The sequence below is a fragment of the Pristiophorus japonicus genome, unplaced genomic scaffold (genome assembly GCF_044704955.1).
Source record: "Pristiophorus japonicus isolate sPriJap1 unplaced genomic scaffold, sPriJap1.hap1 HAP1_SCAFFOLD_512, whole genome shotgun sequence".
Lineage (NCBI taxonomy): Eukaryota > Metazoa > Chordata > Chondrichthyes > Pristiophoridae > Pristiophorus > Pristiophorus japonicus.
In genome coordinates this window covers 359,125-371,438 of record NW_027254418.1, presented here as the reverse complement: position 1 = coordinate 371,438, position 12,314 = coordinate 359,125, and the positions used below count along the sequence as shown (strand labels likewise).

The following is a 12,314-nucleotide window of genomic DNA, read 5'->3' as shown; positions in this document are numbered from 1 at the left end:
CCTGATTAGAACTGTTCAACATCGGTGGCCGTGCCTTCAGCTGCCTGGGCCCTAAGCTCTGGAACTCCCTCCCTAAGCCTCTCTGCCTCTGGGCATTTCTTTCCCCCTTTAAGATGCCCCTTAAAGCTACTCTTTGACCAACTTTTGGTCATCTGCTGTAATTTCTTCTTATGTGGCTCGGTGTCAAACTTATTTGCTTTGTCTTATAACACTGAAGTGCCTTGGGACATTTTACTCCGTTAAAAGCGGTATATAAATAAAGTTGTTGTTGTTGATAGCAATGGGAGCTCGTACAACCGGAGCTCCCATTATTATCAATGAGAATACTAGATGTTCATTGGTGGTTCAGGCCCACGTGATCCTAGGATACGAAAACATACCTGGAAGACATGTTCCTGTACACTGCACTACGAAACTCTGACTCCGACCGCAATCCTATGTTCCTCTGAGGCCAGGCAATTTTTTTTTAAATTCTGGTCGGCTGCGTTCGCCCAAAAGAAGCCTCCAACCACAATTTTCCACCTAAAGTATTGGTTTAATTTCTCTGCCATTTCCTTATTCCCCATTATAATTTCTCAGCCTGTAGGGGACCCACATTTACTTTTTCTATTTCCCTTTCTTTATCAGTTTCTTGGTCCTCCTTTGCTGAATTCTAAAATGTTCCCAATCCCCAGGCTTACTGCTCTTTTTGGCAACATTATAAGCTTCTTCCTTTTGATCTAAAACTATCTTTAACTTAACTGGTTAGCCACGGTTGGAGCACCTGTGGGGGTTTTGTAATTAGGTATGTAATTATTGTAAATTATGTATTAATTCTTTAAAGCGAGCCATTGCTAATCTGGCTCGATACCTTTTAATGTAGTTTCCTAATCTATCTTAGCCAACTCAACCCTCATACCTTGTTTAAATTTAAGACCCCAGTTTCGGATTTAACAAAATCACTTTCAAACTTAGTGTAACATTTTATATTATGGTCATTCTTCCGTTGCCAGAACGTCCCATGTACAAATAAACAAGACTCACGGTTAAAAGTTGTTGCTGTTAATAATCACAAATCACTTTTTACAAATCACTCCATGGCCGCGTCCATCCCGATCTCTGGAATCTGTTGCAGCCCACAAGATGTCTGCACTCCTCAAATTCTGCCCTTTTGACCATCCCTGATGATAATCGCTCCACCATCGGTGTCCGGCCCTTCAGCTGCCTGGGCCCCGAGCTCTGGAACTCCCTCCCTAAACCTCTCCGCCTCTTTCCTACTTTCAGACCCTCTTTCAAACCTACCTGTTTGACCCAGCTTTTGGTCACATGCCGCAATTTGTTCTTCTGTGGCTCGGTGTGAAATGTATGTGTTGTGTCCTGTAACACTGCTGTGAAGCGCCTTGGGACGTTTTACTACGTTAAAGGCGCTCTATAAAGAAAAGTTATTAATAATATTGCACGAGTGAAGGATTGAGTGAGCTGGGAGTCCGGCGCAGGCGCAATACGAACAACCAAGCCACTCAGCACCAACGCCACTTGTGACGTCACACGCGATGTGGGCGGGGCTGTGACGTCACAAGCGATGTGGGCGGGACTGTGACATCCCCGCCTGGCGCGCGGTGAGGCGGTTGAACGGTTTTCAAATCAGGAGCCACGTGACCCCCGAGCTGCCCTGAGTTCCTTCAACACAGTGGGCGGGGCTCTGTGGCGCTGCCGGTTCCTATTGGTGGGCGTGGCTGGCAATCTGCTGCGTGCAGCCAATAGACGGTCGGGACTATGCACCGAACGCGCTCTGTGGCGGCAGTGCGCATCCTCGGTACCGCCCTCCCCACCCCAAATTCCCGGATGCCGCGCAGTTTGCTGCAACCAGCGGTTGGACAATGTGAGGAACCGGGGGCCGCAGGGAACCGGACTGATGGTGGGCGGCTGGGGCCGGGGCAGAGCGGGCGGGCGCGGTGAGTCTGTGAGGGAAAACACCGGACTGAACACACAGCCCTGCAGCTCAGTGTTTGGGGACATGCGGGAGATAGACTGAAACTTCCAGTGAGATCAGACAGTGTGTAACCCGGGGGCCCAGTGAGATCAGACAGTGTGTAACCCGGGGGCCCAGTGAGATCAGACAGTGTGTAACCCGGGGGCCCAGTGAGATCAGACAGTGTGTAACCAGGGGGCCCGGTGAGCTCAGACAGTGTGTAACCCGGGGGCCCAGTGAGATCAGACAGTGTGTAACCCGGGGGCCCAGTGAGATCAGACAGTGTGTAACCCGGGGGCCCAGTGAGATCAGACAGCGTGTAACCCGGGGAGAATTCTGGTGATTTTCTGTCAGTCCAGATGGGCGGGACAGGAATCTTGAGGAAAAGGATAAAATCAAACAGAAATACTGGACATATACTTTTCTGAAACATTGGAAAAACACTTTACACTACATTCCACTTCACAACATTAATATTCTTCTAATTTTCTGCCCTGCCAGAATTAGATCTCCCGGTGAATGGCGGAGTGATTGAGAAAGTTCCACAGCTGGAAGGAAACCGGGATTGTGGACTGAGGAACAACAGCAGGTGAACCAGCACAGGATTGTGAGAGCACCAACCATGGAGCCCCTTCCGATTGAAAGCGCTTTAATAGATCGACTGGGGAGAAAGGTAAGAGAAAGTGCCATTTACTCAGATACACACCGGTCCTGTAGATAGTACACACAGGTTACAAGGTAAGACAGGAAATGAGACTGGGAGAGTCTGACCACCGAGCACAATTATCCAGCATGAGGCCGTGCAATGGGATGTGAAGTGAGATCACTTTCTGTCTCTGAACACAGTCACAGTGAATCTTGTGTGTGTTTTAGAGTAAAGGGCTTTGATCTAAGAGGTGACTCCAGTTTGAGGCAGAGCCCAGCAGATGGACCCGTCTCTGTACATTCGGTGGGACTGAACTCACACCGACACCATCAGATCTCAATGTTCAAATATTTCCCATCTGGTGAGAAAGCCATTGGAAAGATTGAACCGGAAGCACGTCGTCAATTCACTGATCACGATGCACAGACCAATCTGAAGTCCCAGCATGGTCTATCACTGACAGAATCAATTATTCATTCATGAACATTTAGAATTATAAGAAAATATATTGATAACTACTAATATTGAAGCATTTCCGATTAATTGATCACTAGAGATATGTAGTTTTCTAATATACTGAAACAGAGATACGGAGAGTTACAATTTATTTATTGGCGTTGTACTTGACCCCAAGCTGAGCTTCTGAACCCATATTCCCTCAATCACCGAGTACGCTTACTTCCAGCTCCATAACATCGCCGGTCTCTGCCCCTTCCTCATCCTTGCCTCTGTTACCACAACATTGGACTATTCCAATGCGCTCCTGATCGGCATCACACCACGCACTCTCCGTAAACTTAATCTTATCAAAAACACTCCTGCCCGTATCCTTACTCAGAAACACAAGAAATAGCAGGCATAGGCCATACGACCCCTCCCATCTACTCTGCCATATAGTAAGATCTCTATTCGATAGAGAATTTCAAAGATTCACAACTCTAAGAAATATCTTCTCATCTCAGTCTTAAATAGGCGATCTCATCCTAATACTAGGATCGATCCCTAGTTCAAGACTATCCGGCCCTTGTCAATTCTTCTAAGAATTCTATGTTTCAATGATATCACCTTCCATTCTTCTAAACTCCAGAGAATATAGGCCTATTCTACTCAATCTGTCCTCGGCCCTCTCATCCCAACTTGTATCAATTTCTCTTCACCCATCACCCCTGAGCTCGCTGAACTACATTGGTTCCTGCTCCATCAATGCCTCAATTTCAAAATTCTTATCCTTGTTTTGACATCTGACCAGGACCTTGTCCCTCCCTATTGCTATAACCTCCTCCAACCCTCCAACCCTCAGAGATCTTTCCATTCCTCCAATTCTGGCCTCTTGAGCAGCCCCAATTTTCATCCCTCCAATATTGGTGGCCGTACCTTCAGCTGCTGAGGCCATAAGCTCTGGAATTCCCTCCCTAAACCTCTCTATAACACTCCTTAATACCTACCCTTTTGAACAAGCTTTTAGTCACTTGTGCTAATATTTCCTTACGTGACTGGATGTCAAATTTTGTTTGATAATGGTCCTGTGAATTGCCTTGGGACATTTTACTACTTTTAAGGCACGATATTAATGCAATTTGTTGCTGATAACTGAAGATATTTCGAATTGTAATGACTCTCACTAGGGTACAGTTTCCTCTGGCACTGACTCTCACTGGGTACAGTTTCCTCTGACACCGACTCTCACTGGGGTACAGTTTCCTCTGGCACCGACTCTCACTGGGGTACAGTTCCTCTGACACAGATTTACTGTGTATCTAATTCGTGCTGTCCCTGCCCTGGGACAGTTTAGAGGGAGCTTTAACCTGAAACTGATCAGGAGCTGCGGGTGGAAAGTTCTCAGTGCAGTGACAGATCGTACTGCTGCTGAATTTTAATCGATAAGCTGCCCAGTGCACTCGGGCTGGACACTGAAGTTCGCCCAGTGGCAGTGTAGAGGGAACTTTACTCTGTATCCAACCCATACTCCCCCTAGTCTCTGGGAATTTAATGTGAATTTGAAAGCAACTGCTAGGGTAGATAGCGAGAAATTTATTCTGCTGCTTGGGGTGTCTAGGACAAGGGACATAACCTTAAAATCAGAGCCAGGCCATTCAAAAGAGATGTTAGGAAACATTTCTTCACTCAATGGATGGTTGAAGTGTGGAACTTCCCACAATAAGCAATCGATGTTTGCCCATTGAATAACTTTCGGCCGGTTGTGATTTCTGCCTAATGACCCGTTGCTTGTTCCCTTGGATTGGATCTTTATTTATTCCCTTTGGTTTGTTTTCAGTTTCATTGCTGGACCCACCACTCAAAGCACTTTGTCTGATCTGCCCCAGGGAATGAGCAGACTCCTCCCTCATCTCCCACACTGCACCGTCTCTCCTTCTCTTTCCCCCTTGGTTGTGTTCCACACTCTGGGCCCTGACCATTCCCCGGGGATTCTCAGTATGAACAGCGGGATGTGTGTTGAGACAGGATGTCCCAGCTCTCCACCTTTAAATGGCCCTGCTTTATGACATCACTGCAGTGCCTAGCGACTAACCTCACTGACCCCAGCTCATTATGGGCTGGCAGTGTCTGATGGGACAGTGTAGAGGGAGAAAGACTTGGATTTATTTGGTGCTTTTCACGACCACCAGACCTCTCAAAGCACTTTACAGCCAATGAAGTACTTTTGGATTGTAGTCACTGTTGTAATAAGGGAGATTTACTCTGCATCTAACCCATGCTGTACCTGTCCTGGGAGTGTTTGATGGGATAATGTCGATGGAGTTTTACTCTGTATCTGACCTGTGCTTTATCTGTCCTGCAAGTATTTGATGGCTCATTGCAGAGGGGACTTTACTTTGTATCTAACCCATGCTGTACCTTCCCTGGGAGTGATTGATGGGATAGTGTAGAGGAAGATTTCCTCTTTATCTATCCCATGCTGTACCTGCCCCTGGGACTGTTTGATGGGACAATGGATAGGGAGCTTTACTCTGTAACTAACCCGTGCTGTACCTGCTCTTGGAGTGTTTGATGGGATAATGTAGATGGAGATTTACTGTGTATCTAAACTGCTAACCTAGCAAGTTGTGACGACGACTCCAATAATTTACAAAGGGATATAGATAGGCTCAGTGAGTGGGCAATACTTTGGCAGATGGAGTATAATGTGGGAAAATGTGAGCTTATTCACTTTGGTAGGAGAAATAAAAAAGCAAATTATTATTTAAATGGGGAGAGAATACAAAATGCTGTGTACAGTGGGATCTGGGGATCCTTGTACATGAAACACAAGAATTTAGCATGCAGTTACAGCAATTAATTAGGAAGGCAAATGGAATGGTGGCCTTTATTGCAAGGGGGATGGAATATAAAATTAGGTAAGTCCTGCTGCAAATGTACATGGCATTGGTAAGACCACACCTGGAGTACTGCGTACAGTTTTGGTCTCCTTATTTCAGGAAGGATATACTTGTACTGGAGGCAGTTCAGAGAAGGTTCACGAGGTTCATTGCTGAGATGAAGGGGTTGTCATAATGAGAAAGGTTGGGCCTGTACTCATTGGAGTTTAGAAGACGTAGAGGTGATCTTATTGAAATGTATAAGATTCTGAGGGGGCTTGACAGGGTAGATACAGAGAGGATGTTTCCCCACGTGGGGGAATCTAACACTGGGGGGCATAGTTTCAGAATAAGGGCTCGCTCATTTAAAAGGGAAATCAGGAGCAATTTCTTGTCTGAGGGACGTGAATCTTTGGAATTCGCTACCTCAGAGAGCTGTGGGGGCTGGGTCATTGAATGTATTTAAGGTGGGGATAGGCAGATTTTTGAACGATAAGGGAGTCAAGGGTTATGGGGAGTGGGCGGGGAAGTGGAGTTGAGGCCTGGATCTGATCAGCCATGATCTTATTGAATGGCGGAGCAGGCTCGAGGGGTCAAATGGTCTACTCTGCTCCTATTTCTTATGTTCCATACCTGCCCTTGGAGTGTTTGATGGGACAGTGTAGAGGGAGATTTGCTCTGTACTTAATGCTTGCTGTACCTGCCCTTGGAGTCTCTGATGGGACAGTGTAGGTGGAGGTTTATTCTGTATCTAACCCATGCTGCACCTGCCCTGGGAGCATTTCATTAGACAGTACATAAGAAATAGGAACAGGAGTAGGCCATACGGCCCCTCGAGCCTGCTCCGCCATTCAATAAGATTATGGCTGATCTGATCATGGACTCAGCTCCACTTCCCCGCCTACTCCCCATAACCCCTTATCCCCTTATCGTTTAAGAAACTGTACAATTATGTCTTAAATTTATTCAATGTCCCAGCTTCCACAGCTCTCTGAGGCAGCGAATTCCACAGATTTACAACCCTCAGTGAACAAATTTCTCCTGATCTCCTTTTTAAATGGGCGGCCCCTTATTCTAAGATCATGACCTCTAGTTCTAGTCTCCCCATCAGTGGAAACATCCTCTCTGCATCCACCTTGTCGAGCCCCCTCAAAGTCTTATACGTTTCGATAAGATCGCCTCTCATTCTTCTGAACTCCAATGAGTAGAGGCCCAACCTACTCAACCTTTCCTCATAAGTCAACCCTCCCTCATCCCCGGAATCAACCTAATGAACCTTCTCTGAACTGCCTCCAAAGCAAGTATATCCTTTCGTAAATATGGAAACCAAAACTGCACACAGTATTCCAGTTGTGGCCTCACCAATACCTTGTATAGCTGTAGCAAGACTTACCTGCTTTTATACTCCATCCCCTTTGTAATAAAGGCCAAGATACCATTGGCCTTCCTGATCACTTGCTGTACCTGCATACTACCCTTTTGTGTTTAATGCACAAGTATCCCCAGGTCCCGCTGTACTGCGGCACTTGGCAATCTTTCTCCATTTAAATAATAACTTGCTCTTTGATTTTTTTTTCTGCCAAAGTGCATGACCTCACACTTTCCAACATTATACTCCATCTGCCAAATTTTTGCCCACTCACTTTGCCTGTCTATATCCTTCTCAGATTTTTTGTGTCCTCCTCACACGTTACTGTTCCTCCCATCTTTGTGTCGTCAGCAAACTTGGCTACGTTACACTCGATCCCTTCCTCCAAGTCATTAATATAAATTGTAAATAGTTGGGGTCACAGCACTGATCCCTGCGGCACCCCAGTAGTTACTGGTTGCCAACCAGAGAATGAACCATTTATCCTGACTCTCTGTTCTGTTAGTTAGCCAATCCTCTATCCATGCTAATATATTACCCCCAACACCGTGAACTTTTATTTTGTGCAGTAACCTTTTACGTGACACCTTGTCAAATGCCTTCTGGAAGTCCAAATACACCACACCCACTGGTTCCCCTTTATCCACCCTGTTCGTTACATCCTCTAAGAACTCAAGCAAATTTGTCAAACATGACTTCCCCTTCATAAATCCATGCTGACGCTACCTGACCGAATTTTGCTTATCCAAATGTCTTGCTACTGCTTCTTTAATAATGGACTCCAAAATTTTCCCAACCACAGATGTTAGGCTAACTGGTCTATAGTTTCCTGCTTTTTGTCTGCCTCCTTATTCAAATAGGGGTGTTACATTTGTAGTTTTTCAATCTGCTGGGACCTCCCCAGAATCCAGGGAATTTTGGTAAATTACAACCAATGCATCCACAATCCCTGCCGCTACTTCTCTTAAGACGCTCAGATGCAAGCCATCAGGTCCAGGGGATTTATTTGCCTTTAGTCCCATTATCTTACTGAGTACCACCTTCTTAGTGATTGTGATTGTGTTAAGTTCCTCCCCCCATATAGCCCCTTGACTATCCATTGTTGAAATATTGTGAGTGTCCTCTATCGTAAAGACTGATAGAAAATATCTGTTCAGAGTTTCTGCCATCTCCATGTTCCCCATTACTAATTATCCGGTCTCATCCTCTAAGGCACCAACATTTACTTTAGCCACTCTTTTCCTTTTTATATACCAGTAGAGACTGTTTTTATAGTTTGTGCTAGTTTACTTTCACCTGTATATCATCGGCCTTTGAATGTGGAAGGAGAAACGGTTGTCTGTTCTGTCTGTGAGAAAAGATATTAAACATTAGTGTGACTGGTAAAGCACCGAGACACACACACCCGAGTGAGAGTGTTCCAGTGCAGTGACTGTGGAAAGAGCTTTAACCAGTTACACAGCCTGAAAAAACATCGCACCATTCACAGCGGGGAGAAACCGTTCACATATTGTGTGTGTGGACGAGGCTTCAACTGATCGTCCAACCTGGAGAGACACAAGGACACCCGCACCATGGAGAAACCGTGGGAATGTGGAGACTGTGGGTAGGGATTCAATTGCCCCTCTGCGCTGGAAACTCATCGACGGCATCACAACGGAGAGAGGCCATTCACCTGCCCCGTGTGTGGGAAGGGATTCACTCAGTTATCCAACCTGCTGGTACACAAGCGAATTCACACTGAGGAGAGGCCATTCACCTGCTCCATGTGTGAGAAGGGATTCACTCGTTCATCCGAGCTCACTGAACACCAGCGTGTTCACACTGCGGAGAGGCCGTTTACCTGCCCAGTGTGTGGGAAGGGATTCACTCGTTCATCCGACCTCACTGAACACCAGCGTGTTCACACTGCGGAGAGGCCGTTTACCTGCCCAGTGTGTGGGAAGGGATTCACTCAGTCATCCAACCTGCGGATACACAAGCGAATTCACACTGGGGAGAGACCGTTCACCTGCCCCATGTGTGGGAAGGGATTCACTCAGTTATCCAACCTGCTGGTACACAAGCGAATTCACACTGAGGAGAGGCCATTCACCTGCTCCATGTGTGAGAAGGGATTCACTCGTTCATCCGAGCTCACTGAACACCAGCGTGTTCACACTGGGGAGAGGCCGTTTACCTGTCCCGTGTGTGGGAAAGGATTCACTCGATCATTTGACCTGTTGACACACCAACACGTTCACACTGGGGAGAGGCCATTCATCTGCTCTGAATGTGGGAAGGGTTTCACTCGATCATCCCACCTGCTGACACACCAACGCATTCATACTGAGGAGAGGCTGTTCATCTGCTCTGAGTGTGGGAAGGCTTTCACTCATCATCTTACCTGCTAGCACACCAGCGAGTTCACACTAGGGAGAGGCTATTCACCTGCTCCGAGTGTGAGAAGCATTTCACTCGATCATCCAACCTGCTGACACACCAGCGAGTTCACTAGTGACTGCAGGGGTTGGACTCTGTTGTTATTGTTGCCGTTAATCACATCCAGGACTGAAACATGTTGCCGCTGGTGGAATTAATCCCTATATCTGGGCTGGAGTTTAATTTTCTGGATATCATTGAATCATAGAATGGTCACAGCACAGTAGGAGGCCTTTTGGACCATCGAACCCATGCCGGCTCTCTGCAAGAGCACTTCAGCTAGTCATAAGAACATAAGAAATAGGAGCAGGAGTAGACCACACCACCCCTCGAGTCTGCTCCACCATTCAATAAGATCATGGCTGGTCTGATCGTGGACTCAGCTCTACTTCCCTGCCCACTCCCCATAACCCTTTATCGTTTAAGAAACTGTCTATTTCTGTCTTAAATTTATTCAATGTCCCAGCTTCCACATCTCTCTGAGACAGCGAAGTCCACAGATTTACAACCCTCTGAGAGAAGAAATTTCTCCTCATCTCTGTTTTAAATGGGCGGCTTCTAGTTCTAGTCTCCCGCATCAGTGGAAACATCCTCTCTGCATCCACCTTGTCAAGCCCCCTCATATATGTTTTGATAAGATCAGGTCTCATTCTTCTGAATTCCAATGAGTAGAGACCCAACCTACTCAACCTTTCCTCATAAGTCAACCCCCTCATCTCCGGAATCAACTGAGTGAAACTTCTCTGAACTGCCTCCAAAGTACCCACAGGTCCTGCTGTACTGCAGCACTTTGTATTCTTTCTCCATTTAAATAATAACTTGTTCTTTGATTTTTTTCTACCAAAGTGCATGACCTCAGACTTTCCAACATTACACTCCATCTGCCAAATTTTTGCCCACTCACTTAGCCTGTCTTTTCCTTTTGCAAATTTTTTGTGTCCTCCTCACACATTGCTTTTCCTCTCATCTTTGTATCATCAGCAAACTTGGCTACATTACACTCAGTCCCTTCTTCCAAGTCGTTAATATACATTGTAAATAGTCCCACTCCCTGCCCTTTCCCCGTGGCCCTGCAAATGTTTTATTTCATGTACTTATCAATTCCCTTTTTGAAAGCCACGATTGAATCTGCCTCCACCACCCTTTCAGGCCGTGCATTCCAGATCCTAACCACTCGCTGCTTAAAGAAAAGTTTTTTCTCATGTCACCTTTGGTTCTTTTGCCAATCACCTTGAATCTGTGTCCTCTGGTTCTGAACTCTTCCGCCAATGGGAATATTTTCTCTCTACTCTGTCCAGATCCCTCATGATTTTAGAGCACCTCTATCAAATCTCCTCTCAACCTTCTCTGTTCTAAGAAGAACAACCCCAACTTCACCAGTCTATCCATGTAACTGAAGTCCCTCATCCCTGGAATCATTCGTGTAAATCTTTTCTGCACCCTCTGTCAAACAACTGTCAAATAAATCAGCTTTGTTTCCTACATACAATGTCGATTCCTTGATTTCTCCAAGAGGAGGCTAATTGATGTCCTGTTACCGACTGTCCCATTTTTGAGCCTTTTCACGGCTTCTGTTTTAGTGATGTTGGTTGAGGGATAAATGTGAGCCAGGACACCGGAAATCTCTCTCTTCTTCGAAATAACGTCATGGAATCTTTAACGCCGACTTGAGAGGTCAGATGGTTCTGATTCTTTTTTTTATTCGTTCACGGGATGTGGGCGTCGCTGGTAAGGCCAGCATTTATTGTCCATCCATAATTGCCCTTGAGAAGATGGGGGGGAGCCATCTTCTTGAACTGCTGCAGTGCGTGTGGTGAAGGTACTCCCACAGTACTGTTAGGGAGGGAGTTCCAGGATTTTGACCCAGCGATAATGAAGGAATGGCGATATGCTTCCAAATCAGGATGGTGTGTGACTTGGAAGGAAACGTGGAGGTGGTGGTGTTCCCATGCGCCTGCTGCCCTTGTCCTTCTAGTTGGTAGAGGTCGCGGGTTTGGGATGTGCTGCCGAAGAAGCCTTGGCGAGTTGATGCAGTGTATCTTGTACATGGTAAACACTGCAGCCACGGTACATCGATGATGGAGGGAGTGGATGTTTAAGGTGGTGGATGGGTGCCAATAAAGCGGGCTGCTTTGTCCTGGATGGTGTCGAGCTTCTTGAGTGTTGTCGCAGTTGCATTCATCCAAGCATGTGGAGAGTATTCCATCACACTCCTGACTTGTACCTTGTAGATGGTGGAAAGGGTCTAGGGAGTCAGGAGGTGAGACACTCACCATAGAATACCCAGCCTCTGACTTGCTCTTGTTGCCACAGTATTTATGTGGCTGTTCCAGTTAAGTTTCTGGTCAATGGTAACCCCAAGGATGTTGATGGTAGGGGATTCGGTTATGGTAATGCCATTGAATGTTATGGGGTGGTAGTTAGACTCTTGCTTGTTGGAGATAGTCATTACCTGGCACTTGTGGCGTGAATGTTACTTGCCACTTATCAGCCCAAGCCTGAATGTTGTCCAGGTCTTGCTGTACGCAGGCATGGACTGCTCCATTATCTGAGGAGTTGCGAATGGAACTGAACACTGTGCAGTCATCAGCGAACATTCCCACTTCTGAC

General features: G+C 46.4%; 1 protein-coding gene and 1 long non-coding RNA gene across 6 annotated transcripts in view; one reads left to right on the top strand and one right to left on the bottom strand.

The window, feature by feature from the left end:
* The window catches only part of LOC139253807 (zinc finger protein 239-like), a 35,232-nt gene extending 33,810 nt beyond the window's left edge, over nt 1–1,422 (bottom strand). For 3 of the 4 annotated variants that reach the window (XM_070873565.1, XM_070873570.1, XM_070873569.1), the window contains exon 1: nt 1,282–1,422. The gene's annotated coding sequence lies outside the window, so the exon portion shown is untranslated. Of the gene's footprint in view, nt 1–380; nt 401–1,281 lie in introns of those variants that run through there. The other variant, XM_070873573.1, reaches the window with a different exon arrangement.
* Nucleotides 1,423–1,808: 386 nt separating this feature from the next.
* Nucleotides 1,809–12,314, top strand: part of LOC139253804 (uncharacterized) — a 68,271-nt gene continuing 57,765 nt past the window's right edge. For both annotated transcript variants that reach the window (XR_011591987.1, XR_011591986.1), the window contains exons 1-2: nt 1,809–1,897; nt 2,453–2,624. This is a non-coding gene — a long non-coding RNA (uncharacterized lncRNA). The remainder of the gene's footprint in view (nt 1,898–2,452; nt 2,625–12,314) is intronic.